Genomic DNA, 24,617 nt, shown 5'->3' on the forward strand with positions numbered 1-24,617 from the left:
GTGTCCACCACAAAGCGACATGAGGAAAGTACAGCAGGGGGCCAAGTCCGAGGGAGTGACAGGGAGTGGCAGACGCTGGCAGGTGGATGGCGCGGGGGTGGGAAGCCACACTGAGGAGGCTGCTGAGGCTGAGACCCACTTCCAGGCCACGGTGCGGCAAAGCACAGACTCTGCCACGGGAACCAGGGGAGGCTGTGCAAAGCTCTAGCTGCTGTGAGGGTGCCGTGGGCGGCAAGGCGGGAATCCTGGAGAGTAGCTGGAAGGCTCTCAGCGGAGATGGTGGCCTGGGCTGGAGTAGCAGTGAAGAGGCCAGAAGCGCAAGGATTAGGGATCATGTTAGAAGTAGATTCAGACATGCTGACAGGTCACACATCACAGGGAGAGCTGGTAAGGAAAAGGACAGATGGAGGTTGGCAGGGCAGGCTGGGGTTTGAGCAACTGAGTAGATGCTATTAATAACTGAGATGAGGAAGAGGGACACCTCAGAGGATTGATGGCTTAAAGGCGTGATTGTGTCTGTAACTGTGTGCTGCCTTCGGAGGGACTGGCTAGGGGAGCAGGGCAAACGCTGGTGTCAGGAGGCTTCACAGAAGGGCCAGGTTTCAGTTCAGTCCATCTGAAAAGACGGGGAGGGAGGAGGAGCAGAGGAGGAAGTTGAGTTGGAAGCGGTGCGGGCACTGTGGTTGGGGAAAGGACTCTGGCATCAGATGAACCAGAATCTACAGCCTGGCTCTTCTTCCTTCCTTTGCCACCTTGGGCAAGTCATTTTCCCTGTTTGAGTCTCAGTTTTCTCATTCTGTAACTGGGATGGAAAATGCCTACCCACATATATCTGGTTGGTTTGTTTTTAATGCCCTTTAACTTTTTCTTGTTGTTGTTGTTTTGCTGTGTTGGGCCTTCGTTTCTGTGCGATTGCTTTCTTTAGTTGCGGCGAGCGGGGGCCACTCTTCATCGCGGTGCGCGGACCTCTCACCGTCACGGCCTCTCGTTGCGGAGCACAAGCTCCAGACGCCCAGGCTCAGTAGTTGTGGCTCACGGGCCTAGTTGCTCTGCGACATGTGGGATCTTCCCAGACCAGGGCCCTGCATCGGCAGGCAGACTCCCAACCACTGCACCACCAAGGAAGTCCCGAACCTGATGTTTCTTAAATGCTTTCCGGGATGGCAATCCAGGACACGAGTGTGTAATCTATACATGCATTTGAGAGCAAATATTCCACAAGTAATAATTATGCCAAGGGCATGGAAAACCCACTGATACTTGACCAGGCGATGGATCAAAACCTGGTGGCACAGTGGTTAAGAATTGCCTGCCAATGCAGGGGACACGGGTTCGAGCCCTGGTCCGGGAAGATCCCACATGCCGCGGAGCAACTAAGCCCATGCGCCACTAGTGAGCCTGCGCTCTAGCGCCCGCAAGCCACAACTACTGAAGCCCGCACGCCTAGAGCCCATGCTCTGCAACAAGAGAAGCCACTGCAACGAGAAGCCCGCGCACGCACTGCAACGAAGAGTAGCCCCCACTCGCCGCAACTAGAGAAAGCCCACGCACAGCAATGAAGACCCAATGCAGCCAAAAATAAATAAATAAGTAAAAGAAATAAGAGAAAAAAGTCTTCAAGTATTTGGAAACTAAAGAACACTCTTCTAAACTAACTCATGGGTCAAAGAAAAAAAATCAAAAATGAAATTATAAAAAAAACTACTCATTTACCCAAGGAGTAGAGAAACATGGAAAATTCAGATATATAGGGAAAGGAAAATTAAGTTGATCCATGATGCTACCAATCAATCCCATTCTGTTTGTTTCTATTCAAATTTATTTTTCCCTTTTAAAGACTAGGTCATTCCGTTTTTCAACAATCCTCTTGTTAGTGGCACAGCACTTAGTGGTACAGCATGAACATCCTTTCACGTCAATGGATATTCTCCTACAGTTGTATCTGAAATGCCTGCGCCATAGACCATTGAGACCAGAATGCAGTCACCCACCTGCCCTCGTGTCAGTTATTAGGTGGTTTCTCACATTTCACCAGGAAAAACAATGCTGCAGTTAACTCGCTTGCAGTTCACTGCAAGATCTCCGTTAATTTGTACAGATCGGCCTTAATTTCCTTAATTAAAAAACCAGAGTGGAATTGGCTGGGAGCAAGGACTTAAACTTTTCTAAGATTTTGCATTGTGCATTTCTGGATTGCACTGGCAAGCGTGCTGTTGATGTTACCGTCATGAAGTCCTGCCTGTCGAGTCACTCTGTCCTGGAAGCTCTCAGACTGTTGCTGTCCCCTCCCTTACCCCCCAAGTGTGGCTTCAAGATTGGGTGCCGCCCTGGAGGTGTGGCTTGACCAGGGTCCCTTCTCCCCCTCACCTGGTGCTAAGCCTGGTCTTCTCTGCGAGTGAAGCTGCTGAAGTTGGGGTTCTCGGCCAACTCCCTGAGTTGGACTCAGCTGCTGAAGTTGGTCTGAGGGTGGTAGAGTGCTTCGGCCCGGGCTCCGATGTCCCCGGATGTCATAACCTGTGCTTTCTCCCTCTGTCTAGACCTGGGGCTAGGCGTGCTCAAGGTGCCCAAAGAGGCTAACGAAGGAGGCAGGGCCACGTCTGGGAGCACAAGGAGAGGAAAGCGGCAGCACAGGTCCCCTCAGAACCCACTCCTGGACCGCAGCCTCTGCGGGAAGGTGTTCAGCAGCGCCAGTCCTCTCAGCAAGCACTACCTGACGCACAGCCAGGAGAGGAGACACGTGTGCAAAATCTGCAGCAAGGCCTTTAAGCGTCAGGACCACCTGTATGTAGGAGTCTGGTCGGGATGTCTGTTCAGGGGGCTGCTGGGGGCTGGGCGTGTTCCCGGTTCTTTTGCATCCCCTCCCATCCACCTGCACCGCCCCGCACCGTCGGGTGTCCCAGGTGTGTGCGACCTGTGCTCCTCCCACGGCCAGTGTTTGGTGGGGGCGGGGGGCAGGGCCTACACTGCCCCGGACAGCCCGCCCTCCCCAGCCTCCAGATTCACTCCAGTGAGGAGAGCGCCGCTGCGATTTGCAGACAGGACCCATGTGCTTTAAAAACACACTCCAGAGGCAATTTTGTCATGGAGGGAGTTGGGCTAACTGCGTAGAGAAAGTTTCAGAGTCCCTGGTAGGTGTCTGAGCAGAACAGATATGCACTCCATGAGGAATATATGTTGGGATAACACCAGGGCGTGAGGGGTTCTGAAATGCCTGTTTCTAGAACATGGCAATGCAGTGTTCACTCTCTTTTTTCCTGTTTCAATTCCCCCTTTTATTAACTCGATTTTTTTTCAAAATTTGACTTTAAAAAGCAAGCTCAGTGTAAGAGGAGCAGAATTACGTTTGTTCTTCATGTCTTAGAAATGATAAGCTTTTCTTGCTGCCGAGGGAGAAGAGACAGACTTTCAAACTGAGAGACTCGTAAGTGGGAGAGGACGATCCCTTGCATGTTTACAGCTCGCCCAGCCTTTACTGAGGCTTCGATGAATCCCGCTTTCATTGTATCCTCTCCCCTCTCGCCATTAAGGATGGGAAATGATTTACTCCTGTCACAAGCTGGTAACAGTTAGGGCTAGAAAGTGGGTCTCCGGATGCCCTCTCTGCTGCTTCCCTCAGATGGAGGCCAAGGGTCCACGCTTGGGAAAGGGTTTCATTATTTACTGGGTCCAATTGATTAGAACCATCCGGAGTAGGATTGTTGGGAACCCAGAGGGTGATTTACCCATTTGTTTATATTTATAATATATTAATGCAGGTATACGTATGATGTAAATATACTACATACTTGCATTCTTTTATATTTGCAGACATTATAGGCGCATTTGGCTTTTTGTTGTTGTTGCTGTGGGGCTCCCAGGTCGCTGTCTAGAGGACTCCTGTGGGAAGGCAAAGACTCCTTTGTTCAAGGAAGGATCATCCCCAAGTTAGCGTTTCCTTAAGTTTGTTCTCAGAACTCTGGTTCTCTGCTTCTCGGGGATGCTAAAAGGGTCTATTTTAAAAACATGGTTTTGTGGGCAAATAAGTTTGAGAGACATGGAAAGTTCAACAGATCTCTCGTTATCTGCTCTGTGGCTTTTCAGTTTGCTCCTAGGAACCTCCAAGAAGTAAAGAGTGTTTTTCCCAAACTTATTTGCCAGCTGAGCCCAAGTCCTCAGGGAGCAACTCTGGAGCCTGGTGTTCCTTAGGAACCCACTTTGGGGAACTCTGACTTGACTCCCACTGATGTTTTTAATCTCAGATTAGGGGTTTGCTTAGGGGTGAGGGCAAGAGCTCCCCCTTCCAGAAGGCTTTGGCCATAGCAGGGGTCTTTCCTCCTAGGGTCTGAGCACAGTTTCTGAGTTGCGATGCTGCTGCCCCCTGGGGACACGCCTGGGTTCCTGCAGTTAGTGACCCACGCCGAGACACCCACTAACTTTCTCCTCATGTGATTCCAGGACTGGGCACACGCTCACCCACCAGAAGTCCAAGCCCTTTGTGTGCATTGAGCAGGGCTGCAGCAAGAGCTACAGCGACTACCGCTCCGTGCGCCAGCACTACGAGGTCCAGCACGGCCTGTGCATCCTCAAGGAGGTCCCTCCGGAGGAGGAGCCCTGCGGGAACTCACCCCGTGTGCACGAGGTGGCCTGCCAGCCCGCACCCGCGAGCCTGTGGTCCCTGGTGCCCCCGGAAGCCCCATCCCCCATCTCCCTCTTGTCCAACCGAGACCTCCTGCGCTGTATCGTGAGCAGCAGCATCTGCCAGACGATCCCTTCTCCCGGGCCAGCCCTGGGAGGGCCTTCAGACAGCGGCGAAGGGAGGATCACGGCCTGTTCCTCCCTGCCCTCGTCAGGGTCCTCCTCCTGCGGCCCAGCCAGCACCCCGGCGGCCCCAGGAGCCCTGGGCACTGAGGTGTTCCGGAGGATCCCCGGCCCCCACGGAAGGAGCCGGGCACGGACGTGTTCACAGCCGTCCACTCACGGGCAGCGGAGAACAGCGGCCCCGACCCAGCCGAGCCGGAGCTGCCGCTGCTCCAGCCCCCGTCATCCCTGGAGGGCTGGCCCGAGGGCGCTCCCTGCCCGCCTGCCTGCCTCTGTTCCATGGCCAGACTGTCCCCGCCAGTTCCCAGCCATCAAGCCACAGTTTCCAGTGGCTCTGAAACCTGTCGGGCTGCCCTAAGAGCAAAGGAAACAGTATGTTTGTCGTCCACAAGCCCTCTGCAGTGCCGTCCCGGGAGGGCTCCGAGCCGGGCCCCGGGCTCAGCAGCGACTCCCCTGCTGGGGAGCCCTCACCCAGCCAGTGCACCGGTCTGGAGGACACGCCGTCTTTCCCTCCCACGCTCCTGAAGGCCCAGGGGGAGGCCTCGGGCGACCCCAGATACGTCAGCACCAGCGGGGAAGACGACTCCTGGGCTTCCAAGAAGAGCAAGTTCGACTGCGACTCCTTCTCGCGGCAGAACCCTGGTGAGCCTGGCCCCCAGGATGGCCAGAAGTCCAGCGGCCTCCCGTCGGATGCCACACCGCTCTTCCAGCAGCTGGTCCTGAAGGCTCAGGAGTCTCTGGTGAGCCACGAGCAGATGCAGGTGTTCCAGATGATCACCAAGTCCCAGCGGATCTTCTCCCACACGCAGGTGGCCGCCGCCTCCTCCCAGCTTCCCACACCCGACGGCAAGCAAGTTGCCCTGAAGTCACTGCAGGGGCCGTGGCCACAGCAACCCCCACCTGTGGCACCCACTGTTGACTCTCTCCATGCTGGCCCCGTGAACCCTGATCCAGAGGGGTCCCTAGACCGCAGGAGAAAATCCACACCCGCTTTACCCACAGAGCCCTCCCCCAGCAGCGTGAGCCAGGACCCAAAGGGAAGACCAAAAGTGGCTGCTGCTCCACCTGCCCCCACGGCGGCGTCCCTGGACCCTCCTGGAAACCCAGACATCTCCTCTCTGGCCAAGCAGTTGCGATCCTCGAAAGGGACCTTGGACCTAGGGACATCTTCTCCCTCGGGGCCTGCATCAGACCCAGTTAGGAGGGGAGGAGCCATCCAGAGCCCACCTCCCAGGGAAGCAGGCCCAGGCTGAGAATGGCACGGCTTCCGGGGCCACAAAAGGTGGAGAGGGCCCGGCCTGCTCCTGGGGCGGAGGCTACAGGCTCTTCTCTGGCAACTCCGGGGTCCAGCACTTCCGGAAGGAGAAAGTGAAAGTGGATATTTGCTGTGCAGCTTCTCCAAGCCAGGTAGCCATGGCCTCCTTCTCGTCGTTGGCCGGGCCTCCAGCGGATCCCCCCTGGGACTCCAAGTCCAAGCTGATGATACTCAACAGGATCCAGGTACCAGGGCCCTCTCACGGGACCTGACCATGCGGGGGGCAGAGTCTCGTCCTTACCTGTGTCCGTGTTTCTGACTTGTCCAGGCACTGTATTTAACCTCAGCAAATCCTCAGATGCAGTTTGTTTACAGAGGGGCGAATGAAGTTCCAGAGAAGGGATGGTTCCTCCCATCACCCTCCACCCTGCAACACACACACACACAACAGAACAGGGCTTTAGAGTTGTCAGAGACACTTTGCATCATGTTTCTTCACTAAGCTTTTTCTATTTGCTTTCTTTCTGCCTTTCGCTTCCTTTTGGATTTGCCTCCTTCACTTCTTCAGAGAATGTAAAGGCAGAGCTCCTTTACCCTTGATATTTGTACGTGAAATGCTGTGTCTATTCTGGTTGTGAATCACAGGTCCACAAGTCCGACTTGGCCCCTACTGCAGGCCTGGCACTGGTCCGCCCTTTTGGAGCAGCTTGGGTCCTCCCACATCGTGCCCACGAGGTCCTGGGCGCAGAGAGCTTGGCCACGTCTCTTCGTGATGTTCCGAGGTCCAGCATCCTTCCTGTCGCACCACAGCTACCTCCTCCTCTTTTTTTTTTTTCCACAGCTTTAATATTCACGTGCCATCTAATTCGCCATCTTGAAGTGCACCATCCAGTAGTTTTTAGTTTGTTTACGAGGTCGTGCTCGCATCGCCACTCTTTGCCAATACACTTTCATCACCGCAAAAAGAAACCCCACACCGTTGGTTGTCACCCGCAATCTCTCCATCCCTCCCAGCCCCTGGCAACCATGCATCTACTTTCTGTCTCCATGGATTTGCCTATTCTGGACACTTCATGTGACGGGAATCCTAACGCTGCGTGGCCTTTTGTGTCTTTTGCTTCTTTCACTTAACCTGATGTTCTCAGAGTTCCTCTGTGCTGTAGCACGGGTCAGAACTTCACTCCTTTTTATCGCTGGTAACTTGTGCATTGTATGGAAACACCACATTTTATTTATCCATTCATCAGATGATAGATATTTGGGTTGTTTTCCCTTCTTGGCCATTGTGATAACGGTGCTATGAACATTTGTGTACAGATTATTGTTTAGACATATGTTTTCATTTCTCTTGGGAAATACCTTGGAGGGGAATTGCTGGGCTCTAGGGTAATTCTATTGGAGGAAGTGCCAGACTTTCCCAAAAAGCTGTGCTGTTTTATATCCCTACCCAGAGTGTATGAGGCCTGCAGTTTCTCTGCATCCTCACCAACACTTGTTCTTGTCCAGTTGGTTCACCTTAGTGGGTGGGAAATGATAATCTCATTATAGTTTAATTTGCATTTCCCCGATGGCTAATAATCCTGAGCATCTTTTAATGGCCATTTGTATATCCTCTTTGGGTAAGTGTCTATTCAGACCCTTTGCCCATTTTTAAATTGGGTTGTGATTTTATTTTTGAGCTGTGAGAGTTCATTATGTATCACTGATACAGAAATATACATAGTCCCTTATCAGATACATGATTTGCAACTTTTTTCTCTTATTCTGTCTTTTCACTTCTTGATGATGTCCTTTGAAGCACAGAAGTTGTAAGTTTTGATGAAGTCCAATACGTCTGTCTTTTGTTTGGTTTTGGAGTCATCCAAGAAACCACTGCTTACTCCAGGGTCACCAAGAATTATACCTGTGTTTTCTTCCAAGTCTTATAGTTTTCACTCTTGCATCTCATTTCTGATATGTTGGCTCAGATGTATTTTCGTCTTCAGGGTGGAAATATCTACCGGCTCCCCCACCCGATGAAGGAGGAGAACATGGCGGGTGGCTGGTAAGTTCAGAAGCCCCTCGGGAGAACTCTGGTGGCTTTGATGTGCTGGCCCTGGGTGAGCGAGCTCTGGATGCTTCACTCCTGAAGGGGTGAGCACCAGGCCACGGAGAATCGGGGGCATCATGTCCATTTCTTTAGGGTTCGTCCAAAGCTGTCTGTCAGAGGATCAGTGTTTGGGGACGGAGTCCCATTCTCCCTTTCTTCCCCACAGGAACCAGCACAGTGGTGGTCCCACAGACTGGGCAGAGCCAAGGAGCACTTACGTCTGCAAGAATTGCAGCCAGATGTTTTATACAGAGAGAGGGCTGAGCAGCCACATGTGTTTTCACAGCGACCAGTGGCCGTCACCTCGAGGGAAGCAGGAGCTGCAGGTGAAGGGGCGCGAAGCTGCCATTCATCTCAGGATGGAGCCGTCCTCCTGCAGGGAGCCTGGCTGGGGGCCGGGAGTCAGGGCTGTGCTGCTCTGGAGGGGCCCCTTGCTCCCTACGTACTGTGTCTCTTAAAGGGCTGGCTCTTCTCTGTGTGTAGGTGTGTGGCATGGAGTTTTGCAAGCCACAAAGACAGGTGCTGAGGCCAGAAGGGCACAGGCAGAGTTCCCCGGGAGGCAGGAAGTCCTTGGACAACATGACCGCCGCCCCTTTGGTGGTCCCTGTTTCGGTGCCAGTGGCTCCAGCGAACCATCCCCTGGGGAGCAAGGTGGGTGCACTTCCTTCCAGCTGCTTTCCAGCTGCCAGTGGGAGCTGGGAGAAAAGCCCCCAAATCCTGACTCCAGAAGAGCTTGATTTGCGTGTTCATTCATCCATTCAACCTCCAGTGAACTTCCTTTGTGTCTGGCCCTGTGCTGGGCAGGGCTGGGGACACTGCAGCGACCACAACAGGCCTGCCCCCGTCTCCTGGGGCTCCCAGCCCAGCGGAGTAGATAGACCCATCCCCGGACACTGACGACCCAGAACGGGCCGGGCTGGGAGAGGGAGCTGTGGGAGCCCCAAGGGCACCAGAGACCCTGCCTGAGGAAGGGGGCGTTGCAGCTGAGAGCCGGAGGATGAGGAGGGGTAAGATGGGCAGAGAGGAGGGGAGATTGCGTGGAGGTAAGAGAGAGTGTAGCAAGCTCAAGCCGTCGTCTTTTCAGCCTGTGCTGGAAGACCCCACCTGGAGAAGTCCATGCTGGACTCGGGTACAGGGTGCATGGAGCCCACTGTTTGTCTCCCAGGAGCTGCTGTCATTTTGAGGGCAACAGGTTTTCCTTTTGTCATGCTGTTGCATCCGTCTGGCCCCCACACTTTAAGTGCCAGTCACTTTAACAACGGATATGAGTTTCCAAAATGGTCTGAGTGAGGGCCTCTCCTTGGGGTGGGGGTGGGTGCCTGAGAAGGCCCCAGCGTCAAATGTCGCCCGGCTTAGGGTCTGGAGTCTGGCTCAGGCGTGGTGGCCCTGCCCGGCTTCCTGCGCTGAGGACTCTGGGCATGGCCATGCTGGGTGTGCATTTGGCTGGTCAGTACCCTTTCCCACTCTCAGGCCATCTTGAGGTCTGAGCTTTGGGGCCGGTGGCCTCAGGTGACCCCCGTGGTTCTGAAGTCTCTTCTTCTCCAGGGACAGGAGAAGGACGGGGAAGAGAGAGACAGCAAGGAGAGCAGCCAACACAGGAAGCGGAAGAAGCTCCCACGGCCCGAGGCACTGCTCATCCCTCCTCCGCCCTCCATGTCTGGGGAGCCGGGCCCGGGAGGATGCCGCCAGAGCTGCCTGCGCTCGCCCGTGTTCCTGATGGACCACCTCCTGAAGGGACTGTCCCAGTGACCTCCCTACACACCGCCCCCGATGCTCAGCCCCATCCGGGAGGGCTCTGGGCTGTATTTCAACACTCTCTGTTCCACATCTGCCCGGGCCCGTCCCGACAGGCTCATCAGCGCCATGCTTGGTGAGTGAGCTTGATCGCCCCATGATGGGCCTGCGGGGGGCCAGACCCCCGCCCCCTGTAGAATTTGGTCCAGCCATTCTCTCTGGCCTACGCCTGGGTCTGCTCTGGGGGTCCCGTTGCTGTTCAGAACTATCCCAGGACCATCTGGGACCAGCAGCCTTCTAGGTGCTTATGACTTTGTAGCCAGAAAGAAAATAGACGCCATTTAGCCTAAGCACCCTTCTGCCTGCCCTTTCGAGTAATTGTTTAAACAGCTTTATTGAGGTATAATTCACATGCCATATGAATCACCCATTTAAAGTGTACAGTGATTTTTTAGTGTATTCTTAGGATTGTACACCCATCCCACAATCTAATTCTAGAGCATTTTCATCACCCCAGAAGATTATATCCACGAGCGGTGACACACAGGCCCTGTAGCCCCCAACTCCTCAGCCCTGGGCAACCACCAGTCTACCAACCTACTTTTTCTACGGGTCTCCCTATTCTGGACATTTCGTGTAATTGGAATCATCAAATACGTGACATTGTGTGTCTAGTTGTTCACTTAGAATAATGTTGTCAAGGTTCATGTTGTAGTATGCATCAGTGCTTCATTTCTTTTTATGGATGAATGATATTGAATTCTCTGGATAGACAACATTTTATTTATCCATTCATCAGTTGACGAGCATTTGGGTTGTTTGTGTCCTTTGGCTGTTGCAAACAGTGCTGTTAAGAACATTTATGTGTACGTTTTTGTTGGACATAAGTCCTCATTTCTCTTGGGTATATAACTCAGAGTGGAATTGCTGGGTCAAAGGGTAACTATGTCTAACCATTTAAGGAACTGCCAGACTGCTTTGCAAAATGGCCGGGTCATATTAAATTTCCACCAGCATTGTATGAAAGTTGCAGTTTCTCCACATCCTTGCTCACACTTCTTAGCTGTCTTTTTTATTACACCCATCCTAGTGGGTGTGAAGTGGTAGCTCATTGTGAGGTGTTTGTTTGTTTGTTTGTTTTGTGGTACGTGGGCCTCTCACTGTTTGTGGCCTCACCCGTTTTGGAGCACAGGCTCCGGATACTCAGGCTCAGCAGCCATGGCTCACGGGCCCAGCCACTCCGCGGCATGTGAGATCTTCCCAGACCGGGGCACGAAACCATGTCCCCTGCATCGGCAGGCAGACTCTCAACCACTGCGCCACCAGGGAAGCCCTGTCTTGCTACCTTTGTGGAAAGTCAGTTGACCATAAATGATTTGAGATGTTTCTTCTTTTTTAATACAGATATTTTACAGCTATAGATTTCCTTCTGAACATTGCTTTAGCTACATTTTGTAAGTTTTAGTATGTCTTTTTTTTTTTTTTTTCTTTTTGTGGTATGCGGGCCTCTCACTGTTGCGGCCTCCCCCGTTGCGGAGCACAGGCCCCGGATGCGCAGGCTCCGTATGCGCAGGCCCAGCGGCCACGGCTCACGGGCCCAGCCGCTCCGCGGCATATGGGATCCTCCCAGACCGGGGCACGAACCCGTATCCCCTGCATCGGCAGGCGGACTCTCAACCACTGCGCCACCAGGGAGGCCCTATGTTGTGTTTTTATATTCATTCAGCTAAAGTATTTTCTAATTTATCATTCCACTTCCTGTTTAATACACTGACTGTTAAAGAGTGTGTTGCTTAATTTTCACATATTTGTGAATTTTCCAAATTGCTGCCTTTTATTGATTTGTAATCTAATTCTCTTTTGGTCAGAGTACATACGTTGTTTCTTTTTCAATTTAATTTATTTAATTTATTTATTTATTTATTTTGGCTGTGCTGTGCGGTTTGCAGGATCTTAGTTCCCCCACCAGGGGTCGAACCCATGCCCCCTGCAGCGGAAGCGTGGAGTCCTAATGACTGGACCGCCAGGGAATTCCCTTAAATTTATTTTAAAATTTAAAATTTATTGAGGCATGTTATATGGGCTAGAATCCGGTCTGTCTTGAAGAATGTTCCATGTGAATTTGAGAAGAATGTATTCTACTGATGTTTGGTGGAATGCTGTATTTTGTCTGTTTTGTCTAGTTAGTTTCAATTTCCTTGTTGATCTTCTGCCTAGTTGCCCTATCCACTGTTGAAAGTATTGAAATCTCCAACTATTATTTTTTAATGGTTTATTTCATCCTTCAGTTCTGTCGTTTGTTGCTTGGTGTATTTTGGGGGTCTGTTTGTAGGTGTGTATATGTTTGTAATTGTCACATCTTCCTCACGGCTTGACCTTTTATCATTAGGATGTGATTGTGACATCATTTGTCATTATTACAATAATTTTATCATTATCTCTAGTAATATTTTTGGTTTTAAAGTCTAATGTGCCTGACATTAGTATAGCCATTCCATTCTCTTTTTTGGTTGTTGTTTGCTTGGTATATATTTTTCTCTTCTTTTACTTTCAGCCTATTTGTGTCTTTGAAAATAAAGCATGTTACCTCTAGACACCATTAGGTGGATCATGTGTTTTTTATCCAGTCTTACAAACTCTGCCTTTTGATTGGTTTGTTTAATCCATTCTTGTTTAATGTTATATTGATATGGTTGGATTTACATCTGCCATTTTGCTTTTTATTTTCTATACGTTACATGTCTTTTTCTCCCTCTGTTCCTCCTTTCCTGCTTTCTTTTGTATTAAGTGAGTATTTTCTAGTGTGACATTTTAATTCCATTAATTTTTCAATGTTTCTTAGTCATTTCTTAGTGGTTGCTCTAGGACTTAAAATATATGTCTTATCAGAATCTGTTAGGATGTGTAATAACTCATTAACAGTGAAATATAGAAACACTGCTCCTATCTAGCTCTATTCCTTCTAACTCTTTTGCTATTATATGTGAGAGACCCAGTAATACCGTACTGGTCATGTTTATTGCTTTATATAATTTTATTTTGTGTAAAAACACTGAGCGGATAAAGGAAAGCAAGCATGATTTATAGAGGTTGTTATATTAACCTTCTTATTTAGCATTTCTGATCTCTTCATTTATTCTTGTGGATTTGAGTTACTGTCTGAGGTGATATTCTTTTACTCCAATGCAGCTGTGCTCCTTGTGCAGTTACTGTCACATATATTATATTTCTATATGTTACAGGCCCACAATACATATTGTTTTATGCAGTTATTTTTAAGGCCATTAAAAAAAGAAAAGAAATATGTAATCCTAGTGATTTTTATAGTTACCCATATTTACTAGCGCTTCGCTTTTTTTTTTTTTTTTGGTTTGGATTCAAGTTACCATCTGATGTCATTTGCTTTCAATCTGAAGGACTTTCTTTACTATTTATTTTTATTAGGGATATATAATTCACATACCATACAATTCATCCCTTTAAAGTATAGAATTCACTGGTTTTTAGTATATTCACAGAGCTGTGCAACCATCACTACCATCAGTTTTCAGAAATTTTCATCATCCCCAAAAGAAGCCCTGTACTTATTAGCAGTCCCTCCTTTCCATCCTCCCCATCCCCAGCCGTGGGTAACGACTAATCTACTTTGTCTCTATCGATGTGGCTATTCTGCATATTTCATATGAGTGGAATCATACAGTATGTGGTCCTTTATGAATGCCTTCTTTTAGTTAGCATGATGTTTTTAGGTTTCATCCAAGTTGCAGTATGTATCAGTACTTTGTTCCTTTTTGCGGGCTGAATAATATTTCACCTTTAATATTTCTTGTAAGGCAGGTCTGCCAGCAACAGGTATCCTCAGTTTTTATTTATCTGGGAGTGTCTTTATTTTACCTTCATTTTTGCAAGATAATTTGCTGAATATAAGATACTTGGTTAACACTTTTTTACTTTCAGTAATTTGAATATATTATCCCATTGCCTTGTAACCTACATCGTTTCTCTTAAAAAGTTAGCTGTTAATTTTACTGTAGTGCCCTTGTATGTAACAAATTGTTTTTCCCTTTTTGCTTTCAAGATCTTATCTTTATTTTTGCTTTCCACATTTTGCCTATGTTATGTCTGGATGTAGAGCTCTTTGTGTTTAATCTTTGTTGGAGTTTGTAGAGTTTGCTGGATATACATATTGTTTTTCATCAACGTTGGGAAATTTTCAGCCATTAATACTTTAAATATTCTGTCCCTTTCTCCCCTCTTTCTGGTACTCCCAATACATATATATTGTTGCATGTAATGACATCTCACATTTCTCTGAGGCTCTCTTCACTTTCCTATATTTTTTTCTCTCTGTTCTTCAGATTTCATAGTCTCCATTGTTGTATCTTCAGGTTTGCTGATCGTTTCTTCTGCCAGCTCAGATCTACTGTTGAGCCGTATTTTGGTTATTGTACTTTTTTAACCCCTGAACTATTTCCATTTGGTTCTTCTTTTTTTTGGCTGCATCGCACAGCATGCAGGATCTTACTTCCTCTACTAGGGATCACACCCATGCCCCCTGCAGTGGAAGCGTGGAGTCTTAACCACTGGACCGCCAGGGAAGTCCACATTTGTATCTTTTTAAAAAATAATTTCCATCTCTTGATGGCATTTTCTCTTTGATGACAAATTTTTATTTTATCTTGCTTTAATTCTTTAAGCATGGGAGCCAGGGGAAGAAGCAGCCCCCATCTCCTTGGCTGCACCTACCTGGGTAGAGCTTCCTTTACAAAGAGCTGGGGGCTAGGTGGGTAAGGGGGTGGGCCATGGCTCCAGTGCCACAGACTCTCACTGTTCTTCCCGAGATTTAGTAGGTTTTCTTGAATGAGTATTTCTTAAAATGCTGTATGCCTTTGGGACAACGTGCAGAGACTTTAGCTTACTGTTCTTTTTTTTTTCTTTTTCAATGATTTTTGTCAGTAAATCTGTTGTTTTGCCGAGTTCCTTACTCTACATTTTCAGAAGTCTTATCCCACTTCCATGCAATCTTTTTATTTTATTTTATTGTGATGTGAACAGTTAATCTGTGATCTGCCCTTTTAACAAAGATTTAAGTGTGCAATACAGTATTGTTGACTATAGGTACAATGTTATACAGCAGATTTCTAGAGCTTGATTAATTGAAACTTTATGCCCATTGATTAGTAACCTCCCATTTCCCACTGCCCCAACCCCTGGTAACCCCTATTCCACTCTTTGATTCTATCAATATGAATTCAACTACTTTAGATACGTTATATAAGTGGAGTCATGCAGTATTTCTCTTTCTGTGACTGGCTTATGTCACTTAGTATAATGTCCTCAATGGTCATCCATGTTGTTGCATATTGCAGAATTTCTTTTTAAGGCTAAATGGTATTTCATTGTATGTTGATGTCACATTACCTTTATGTGCTCATCTGTCAGTGGACATTTAGGTTGTTTCCACATCTTGGCTATTATGAATGGTGCTGGAGTGAACATGGGAGTTGAGATATCTTTTTGAGGTCTTGACTGCAGTTCTTTTGGATGAATACCCAGAAGTGGGTTTGCTGCATGATATGGTAGTCCTACTTTTAATTTTTGAGGAAACTCCATACCATGCAATCTTTTTTTTCCAATTTTCAATTTTATATTGGATTAGAGTTGATTTACAATGTGTTAGTTTCAGGTATACAGCAAAGTGATTTTGTTATACATAATCACATATCTATTGTTTTTTAGATTCTTTTCCCATAGAGGTTATTACAGAGCATTGAGTATAGTTCCCTGTGCTATACAGTAGGTCCTTGTTGATTATCTATTTTATATACAGTAGTGTGTGTATACCATGCAATCTTGAAGAGCCTGCTTTTAGCTGCTCTGGAAAGGCAGGCAAAAAGGGCCTCATGGGTCAGTTGTAGCCAGTCTCCTTGAGGCTCTTCTTTGGGTGTTTTCCAGATCACATGGACGGCTCTTTTGGCATCAGTGTGGTGAAGGACAACAGCAAGATCAGCACTGAACCGTGAGTTGGAACAGACTTAGAACCTGAGGGTCCTTGCAACGTGGGGATGCTTTTACCCTCCTTGCATTCCAGTGTCGGTTTTTCCCAAGGGAGCCTTCATCACGGGAAAGTCAGGTCTAGACCCAGAACCTCTCTAGGAGAGAAGTGGTGGATTTTTCCAGGTGTTTCCCCAATATTCCTTCTGTCCAGACATACCATAGTTGGATGTCTGCAGACAGAATGCCCAGCACCCTGGGGTTCTAGATAGAATTGGTGATGGCGCAGTGAGATACTGTTTTGTAGCTTGGATGTTCCCTTGGATACAGAAGAATGCCAGGTATCAGCACATACCTCCCCTGTCCTAGACCCCAAACGCCTGAAGCCAGAAATCTGGCGAAAAAGCAAATTGGAGGAAGGAAGGAAGTATCCCTCAAGAGGTCTCTGGAATACCAGTGGCGTGTCTGCTGGGCTGATGAGCACTCCCTGTGTCTGAGAGATGGCCAAAAGGTGGGTTCCACAGCCCTGCTGAGCAGGGCTCACCACACATCTCTCTTGTATTTCCCATCTTGGTCACACACATATACCTTTTATGTCCGTGTGTGTGGCCTCATTTCAGACACATCAACATAGGGAGCCAGTTTCAGGCTGAGATCCCAGAGCTCCAGGACAGATCACTGGCTGGAAGTGACGAGCATGTAGCTACTCTGGTCTGGAAGCCATGGGGAGATGTGATGACCAACCCGAAGACGCAGGATAGGGGTGACTGAGACTTTGGGGCCAGGTTCCCGAGAGCCCTCCTCCATGTCCAAGGGGTTTCTCCTCCCAGTTCTCACCTTGACCAAGAAGCAGTGATCCCCAGGCGGGGGTGGGGTGGGCAGAGCTGGCCTTCAGCGCAGGACTGCTTTGCTGTGCTGCAGTCCCTTGCCCCACCTCTCCTCTCACCCAGTAGCTGGCCAGGCCATCCAGAGCAGGTGCCAGGAGCAGGGTTTCTGCCCATCCTCCTTGTCGCTCCCTTCCCTCAGCCTGCTTGTAACAGAGAGGTGAGGGAGATGGTGACAGGAGCCCCCCACCCCATCTGTGCTGTTGGGGAGGTTTCCTCTCTGGCACTTGCTGACCCTCTGTGTCTCCTCTCCTTCTCGCTGCCGGGCTGCCTGCTGGAAACAGTGACCGAGCTCTGCAACGTGGCCTGCTCCAGCGTGATGCCGGGCGGGGGCACCAACCTGGAGCTCGCTCTGCACTGCCTGCATGAAGCCCAGGGCAACATCCAGGTGCGGTGCAGGCGGGGCGGGGGCTCAGAGGAGCTGTGGGAAGCTCCCTGGTCTCTTAGGGCCAGGGGCTCTAGGCGCAAGACACGTGCCTTCTACTTGGGGCTTTGCAGCTCACGAGAACCAAAGGCTGGCCACCCACCCTTCTCCCTGGTCGCTTTGGGACTGGTGGTGTCCTTTGGAACGTAGGGGAAATGCACACATACGGGCTCAATCAGTTATTTCTCTGGGGTGACAGCAGAGCACCAGGGTTCCTCCAGCGTTACCTCATCTCAGCGCGGCACTGGGGAGGCGGTGCCTAGCAGAACCAACTCAGGGCCTGCATTCATCTGGTTTATTTACTGAACATTAACTTTTGGATTAAAAATGGTGTATGCAAACCTCTGATGCAACAGAAATGCCTCTGCCTCCTCCAAGGACCCTCCTCACAATCCTGAAGTTTAGAAAATGAAGAAGTCCAACTGTGTGTAGTGGGAGAGGAAGTCACGTCACCCGAGTTGGAGACCCAAGAGTCAGGGCTACATGGTGCTTTTTCTCAAGCTGAGAGGCAGTGGCTGGCACGTGGTGGGTGCTGAGCAGAGTAATCAGCACACATTTACTGGGTCCTCCTGATACCTGGTGATGTCACGGTATCAGGCTGGGGCCAGCTCAGGGGCCCATTCTTGGTTTAATGCTCTGCTGCCACCATCTTGAAATTCTTAATAGTTTCTGAGCACAGGGCCCCGTGTTTCCATTTTGCGCTGGGTCCTGCAAACTGCATAGCGAGTCCTGACCGGGGTTACGCTGTTGAGCAAGACAAATGCCCTCTCTTTGCAGGGCTTACATTTTAGGAGAGTGAACACATGAAATACATTTTTTAAAAGTGATAGATAATGATTAGTGCTATGAGGACCGTAACATGGGGTAGGGCAGGGGCAGTGCCACTCCAAATGCTGCTCCCTGAAGAAATAAGGAGCTTGTGCCAGAATAAGTCCACACACTGTTTCGTCATCAAGTAAATCTTGCTATGAAAAAGGTAACGTCAGCTGCACTCAACAGTCCGCTTAGTGCTGTAGGCAATGTGTCCCAAGTGGTTCACAGCTGGTGGCCAGTCCACAGACCGACCACACTTTGAGTCGCCCTGGGGTAGGGGTGGCTTTAGGGAGGGCTGCACATATTTTCTGATTGGATGAAAGAATGAAGGTGGGCCTCTACCTCACCTTCCCTCCCTCAGAGAGTTGCCCACCACTCCTGTCGTTCCAGGTTGCCCTGGAGACCCTGTTACTGAGAGGACCCCAGAAGCCACGGACTCACCCTCTCGCCAACTATCACTACACAGGTAACGAGCGTGGCTGCCCGCGTGGTTTTGGCCTGGCTGAGGCCCCTGCGAGCCAGTCACTTTCCATGGCAAGCTCTGCACGTGCCTCCCGGAGTTCTCTTGGGGCCTGCACCTGCCCTCCCAGAAGGGCCCGTCCTCTCTGGGGGACTCAGTGGGTGCTGTTCTCTAGTTGGATCCAACCTTCCCCTTTCCACTGGTTCCCTCGTGGGCTCTTCCTGGCCAGAAGGGGAGTGCCAGGTTGGGGTGGGCTCAGGTTTCCCAGTTGAGCACTCCAGCCTTGGAGTCAGGCAACCAGGGGCCCACGCCTGCCCTTGGCAAGTCTCTTAACCAGAGGAAGCCTCAAGTTGCTGCACCTGTCAAGTGGGGATGGTAATCGCCCCTACCTGCTAAGGTTTTTGTGAGGATTGTGTGAGATAAAGCAAGTAAGGGGCTTAGCAGAAATCTTGGCATATAAGTGGCGCTCGGTGGCCTGAAAAAGGAGGGGAGTCTGCACTTCAGCCGTGGCTGTGGTCCCAGAAGGAGAAACATCCTTCCTCCTCTTGGCTGTTTCTCCAATAGGTTCGGACATCTGGACCTCCATGGAGAAGAGGCTCTTTAAGAAGGCATTCCGTGCCTACAAGAAGGACTTCTACTTGATACACAAGATGGTAAGGCGAACATGGCAGGCTGGTGTAGACAAGGCTCCTTCACACGGCCGAGGCGCTAGAACTGCAGGGCCTTTCAGGGGCGATACTCTGCTCATGCTGTGAACAGTTGACAACTACAATGCCATTGCTTGGAACAACCTGAAACGGTACAGAAATGAATCCCATGTTCAAAATAAAGCCCTCCAGACCCCTCCCCACAATCCTACTTCTCATTTGATAACCTGACAGGTATTTATTGCCCATACGGATTTTACACACCTATATGCACTTTCTCAAAAAAGGATGACATCATATACTTAATATCCTGCTGATTATTTTGCTCTTTTTTTAACTTGATGTACGCAAAATTGCACATAATCGAAGTGTGAGATTTAATGTTTTTGACATAGTTATACACTTGTAAGACCACCACGATGATCAAGATAATGAGAGTATCCTTCACCCCCAAAAGTTCCCTCCTGCCCCTTTGCAACCCTTCCTTCCTGCCACCCGGGTCCCTAGTCAACTCTTGTCTACTTTCTGTCACTCTAAATTAGTTTGCATTTTCTAGAGGTTTATATAAATGGAATAATCATACAGCACGTGATCTGCTTTGTCTGGCTTCTTACACTCAACCTAATGATTTTGAGATTCATCCATGTTGTCGTGTGTACCCATAGTTCATCCCTTTACTGTTGAGGAGTATACCACTGTGTGGACGGACCACCGTTCATTTAATCATCCACCTGTTGGTGGTTTCCAGTTACTGATGACTACAGATAAAGCTGCTCTGCACATTTACATACAACTCTTTGTACGGACATGTACTGGGTTTTTTTTTTTGTTTGTTTGTTTTTTTGCGGACACGGGGTTGGGATTATAAATACCTAGGAGGGGAATGAGGGTAACTTATAGTAGATGTATGTTTAACTTTTTAAGAAACTGCCAAACTGTTTTCCAAAGTGGCTCTACCACTTCCCATTCCCACCAGCAGGTTATGAAAGGTCCAGTTGCTCCACACCCTCGTCGACACTTGGTATGCTAAGTCTCTTTAATTTTAGCCATTCTAATGAGTGTACAGTCGCATCTGACTCCATTTTCCTAATGACTAATGATGCTGAGCATCTTTGTGTTTTTTTGCTCTCTGTGCACCTTCTCTGGTGAGCTGTCTGTTCATATCTTTTGCCTCTGTTTTTATTGGAGTGTCTGTGTTTTTATTGAGCTGTAGGAGTTCTTATTTTGTTCTGAACACCAGTCCTTTATCCAGATATATGCTTTGGAAATATTTTCTCCCCATATGCCATTTGTCAGTCTTCTAACAGTGTCTTTTGAAGAAAAGTTTTAAATTTTGCTTAAGCCTAACTTACTAGTTTCTCTTTTATAGACTGTGCTTTTCGTGTTGTATCTAAGAAATCTTTGCCTAACCCAAAGTCACAAAGATTTTCCCCTATGTTTTCTTCTGGAGGTTTTATAGTTTTAGGTTTTATTTCTAGATTTATGATCCATTTTAAGTTTATTTTTGTATGGGGTGCGAGGTGAGTTCATTTTTGCATATGGATATTTATTCCAGTACCTTTTGTTGGAAAGACCATACTTTCTCCACTCAGCTGCTTTTGTACCTTTGTTAAATATCAGTTGGCCATATATATATGCATCTACTTCTGGACACTGTATTCTGTTCCATTGATCTGTTTGTCTTTTATTAAGCTATTCCCATACTGTCTTTATTACTGTAGCTTTATTCTAAGTCTTGAAATTAGAAAATGTTAGTCCTTCAACTTTGTTATTCTTTTTCAAAGTTATTTTTTGTATTCTACATCCTTTTTAATTCCCTATGAATTTTAGAAATAACTTGACAATTTCAAAATAAAAATTTCTGCTAGGAACTTGATTGGTACTGTTTTTGACTCGTTACGTCAACTGGGGAGAGTTGTTACCTTAACAATATTGAGTCTTCTGACTCGTGAACAGGGTATATCTCTCTATTTCAATCTTTAATTTTTCAGCAATGTTTTGAAGTTTTTAGTGTACAGTTGTTGCATACTTTTTGTCAGATTTATTCCTAAGCGCTTGGTTTTTTTCAGTTTTTTTTTTTTTTTTTTTTTTTTTTGCGGTATGCGGGCCTCTCACCATTGTGGCCTCTCCCGCCGCGGAGCACAGGCTCCGGACACGCAGTCCCAGCGGCCATGGCTCACGGGCCCCACCGCTCCATGGCACGTGGGATCCCTCCAGGACCATTGCACGAACTCGTGTCCCTTGCATCGGCAGGCGGACTCTCAACCACTGCGCCACCAGGGAAGCCCAGTACTTGTGTTTTTTATGATGTTATAGAGTTCTTTTTATTTTTTATTTTTATTTTTTTTCCTTTTTGCGGTATGCGGGCCTCTCACTGTTGTGGCCTCTCCCGTTGCGGAGCACAGGCTCCGGATGCGCAGGCCCAGCGGCCATGGCTCACGGGCCCAGCCGCTCCGCGGCATATGGGATCCTCCCAGACCGGGGCACGAACCCGTATCCCCTGCATCGGCAGGCGGACTCTCAACCACTGCGCCACCAGGGAGGCCCTAGAGTTCTTTTTTATTTCAGTTTCCAATGGTTTGTTGCTAGTATGTATAGAAATAAAATTGATTTTTATATGGATCTTGTGTTCTGAAATGTTGCCAAACTAACTTACTAGTTTTGGTAACTTTTTTGTGGATTCCACTGAATTTTCTACATAGACAGTCACATCATCTGCAAATAAAGACACTTTTCTTTCTTCCTTTCCAACCTGGATGCCTTTACTTTTTTTTTTTTTTGCCTTTTTTGCACTCTAGAACCACCAGTACAGTATTGAGTAGAAGTGGTGAGAGTGGAAATCCTTGTGTTGTTCATGATATTTGAGGGGAAACCACTCCACCGTTAGCTGTAGGGATTTTGTAGGTCTCATTTATCAGGTTGAAGAGAAGTTCCTTCTATTCCTATTGTGCTGAGAGTTTCCATCAGGAATGGACATTGGATTGTATCAAATGCTTTTTCTGCACCTATCAAGATGCTCATATGATTTCTCTTTTTTAAGTTTAATATGATGAATTACATTGATTTTCGATTGTTAAACCAACCTCACGTTTCTGGGATGAGCTCCACTTAGTCATGGTATATTGTCCTTTATATATATATATACATATATACATACATATATATATATATATATATATATATATATATATATATACACACACATATATACACGTATATATATATATACACATATATATATTGTTGGATTCTGTTCGTTAAAGTTTTGTTTAAAAATTTTCATCTATGTTCATGAGGGACATTGGTCTGTAGGCTTCTTTCCTTGTAATATCTTTGTCTGGCTTTGGTATCAGAGAAATGTTGAACTTACGGACTGAGTTGGGAAGTATTCCTTCCTCTTCAGTTTTTTGGAGGGCTCTGCCTAGCTGTCACATAAGGCTATGAGGTATCCACCCCGTAAGGACACTCTGGTTTAATTAGTCCCAGTCGGTAGACATGTGGCTCCACATGATGTCACAGTGAGCGTCCTCGTGTGTACCGTGTGTGCGTTTTCCTGGAGAGAAGCCTTCCCGGGCCAGCCTTGTGGCTCAGAGCGTGCAGAGCTTAGATGGTGTTGACTCTGGTGGCTTCTCTCTGAACTCATTCATCCCCAGGAGGACTTTGTGATTCTCTGTCCCCCGTAGCAGTGGAGCATACCAAGCCGTAGGGGAGAAACGTTTCAGGAGGGCTTTCAAAAAGTGGCGGCTGGCCCCATGGGGAGGGGATTTAGGGCGTCAAGGCCATACTCACTGCTACTCCTGAGGCACTGTCCTTAGCCGGTTTCTGTCTTCCTCCACTAGGTCCAGACAAAAACAGTAGCCCAGTGTGTCGAGTTCTACTACATGCAGAAGAAAATGAACAAGTTTGACTGCGGCCGAGCCCCAGTGCCGGAAAAGAGGGTCAAGAGAGAGCTGGGTGAAGCAGACAGGACAGAAGCGAAGGTAGAGGGTCTCGGGATAGGGCTTCAGGAGTTCAGCACGGATCTGGATGCCCGGTGCCCATCCAAGCTGGCTGGCGGTGGGGGGGTGCACCCCACGACGTCTGGACGCTCTGGACACCTGCTTCTCCCTTAGAAGGGCGGCGGGGCGGTCAGCACCCTTTCATCACCTCTGCCCCCTGTGCAGGTCACTCGTAGCCCTCGGAGGAAACCCAGCCACCGTCCCACCCCCGAATTACAGAGGACTACTGAGAGTTACAGGAGGGAGTCCATCCCCAACTCCAGCCCAAACACCGGCTCGAAGCGGACCCCTGAGCTGCCGGGGAGCAGCAAGGGCCAGGGCTTCTTTCCCTGCCGGGAGTGTGAGAGGTACCGCCCTTTCCCTGGATGCTCCCACACCGCCTGCCCTCAGCCCTCTGGGGTGCCCCCCTCAGGGCTACCCGCCTCCCCCTGCTCTGACCCCTGTGTCCTCTGGTGCCTCCTCAGGGTGTTTGGCAAGATCAAGGGTCGGAATGCCCACATGAAGTGGCACCGGCTTCAGGACCACGTGGATCCCACCGCCAGGGCAAGGTGGCCCGTGGAGCCCTTCCAACTGTAGGAGGAGGAGGGCGAGCTAGGGGCTGGCATCGGCCCTCTGCGTGGGCAGCTAGTTGGGATGGGCACCTCCAGCCCTGTTGCGTCTCCTTTGTTGTTTCTGTACGTTTTCCCTTGTATATAGTATTAAATTTGTTTCTTAAGAAGCTGTCTTCTGGCTTCCCTGCCTGTTGATCCAGCGAAGGCTTTTGAGCCCCTGCCGCTCCCAGAAGCCACAGTGACTGAGTCCCTGCCCTGGAGGACCCTCATGCATGAATGCAGCCAGCATTCATCAAGCACCTGCTGTAGCTGTGCCAGACAATGCCCAGTCCACGTGATGGGGACATAGTGATGGAGGGACAGGCCCCTCCCCTCACAGAGCTTACATTTTAGGAGCGGGAAGGTAGGAGTGATAAAGCAGCAAAAAGGTGAGTTTAGATATCTATAGTGCGTATGCTTCGGGCCGTAATAACAGAGGAGTCGGCGTAGGTTTAAGCTCTCAGGACACGTGGTGGTGCCAGTGGCTCCACGGTGAAGTCAAGGCCTGCCAGCAGTGGCCAGCGTCTGCAAGTCGGCTGCAGCAGCAGCAGCAAGAATCCCCTCTTGTACGCGGAGCACCCAAACCTTCGGAGGGTGCAGGGCAGAGAGCAGCTCCCTCCCTTCCTTGTTGCCCTTTTTAAAAGTGAGGAAAGCTTGTAGCAGCGCCCAACAGAACGCCCCTCACGTCTCCTCGGCCAGAACTGTAGCCCGTGCTCTTTCTAAACTGATCCGTGGCAGTGGAAAGGGAAGTGGCCACCGTTATCCCGGACCCTCAAGATTTGTCTCCAGGGCAAAAGCGTAAGTTGTGTTCCCCCCTGGTTCTCCCCAGTTCCAGGACTGGGGAGAACCAGTGTGTTCCCTCAAATTTCTTGTCACCCGATCCAAACTGGAATCCCATTTGCCAGGAAAAGAAGAGGAAGCAGAAACAGCCA

General features: G+C 48.9%; 1 pseudogene; it reads left to right on the top strand.

The window, feature by feature from the left end:
• Nucleotides 1-19: 19 nt before the first annotated feature.
• LOC132479638 (zinc finger protein 541-like) lies at nt 20-24,392 on the top strand (annotated as a pseudogene).
• The last annotated feature ends 225 nt before the right edge of the window (nt 24,393-24,617 follow it).

The sequence above is a fragment of the Mesoplodon densirostris genome, chromosome 19 (genome assembly GCF_025265405.1).
Source record: "Mesoplodon densirostris isolate mMesDen1 chromosome 19, mMesDen1 primary haplotype, whole genome shotgun sequence".
NCBI lineage: Eukaryota > Metazoa > Chordata > Mammalia > Artiodactyla > Ziphiidae > Mesoplodon > Mesoplodon densirostris.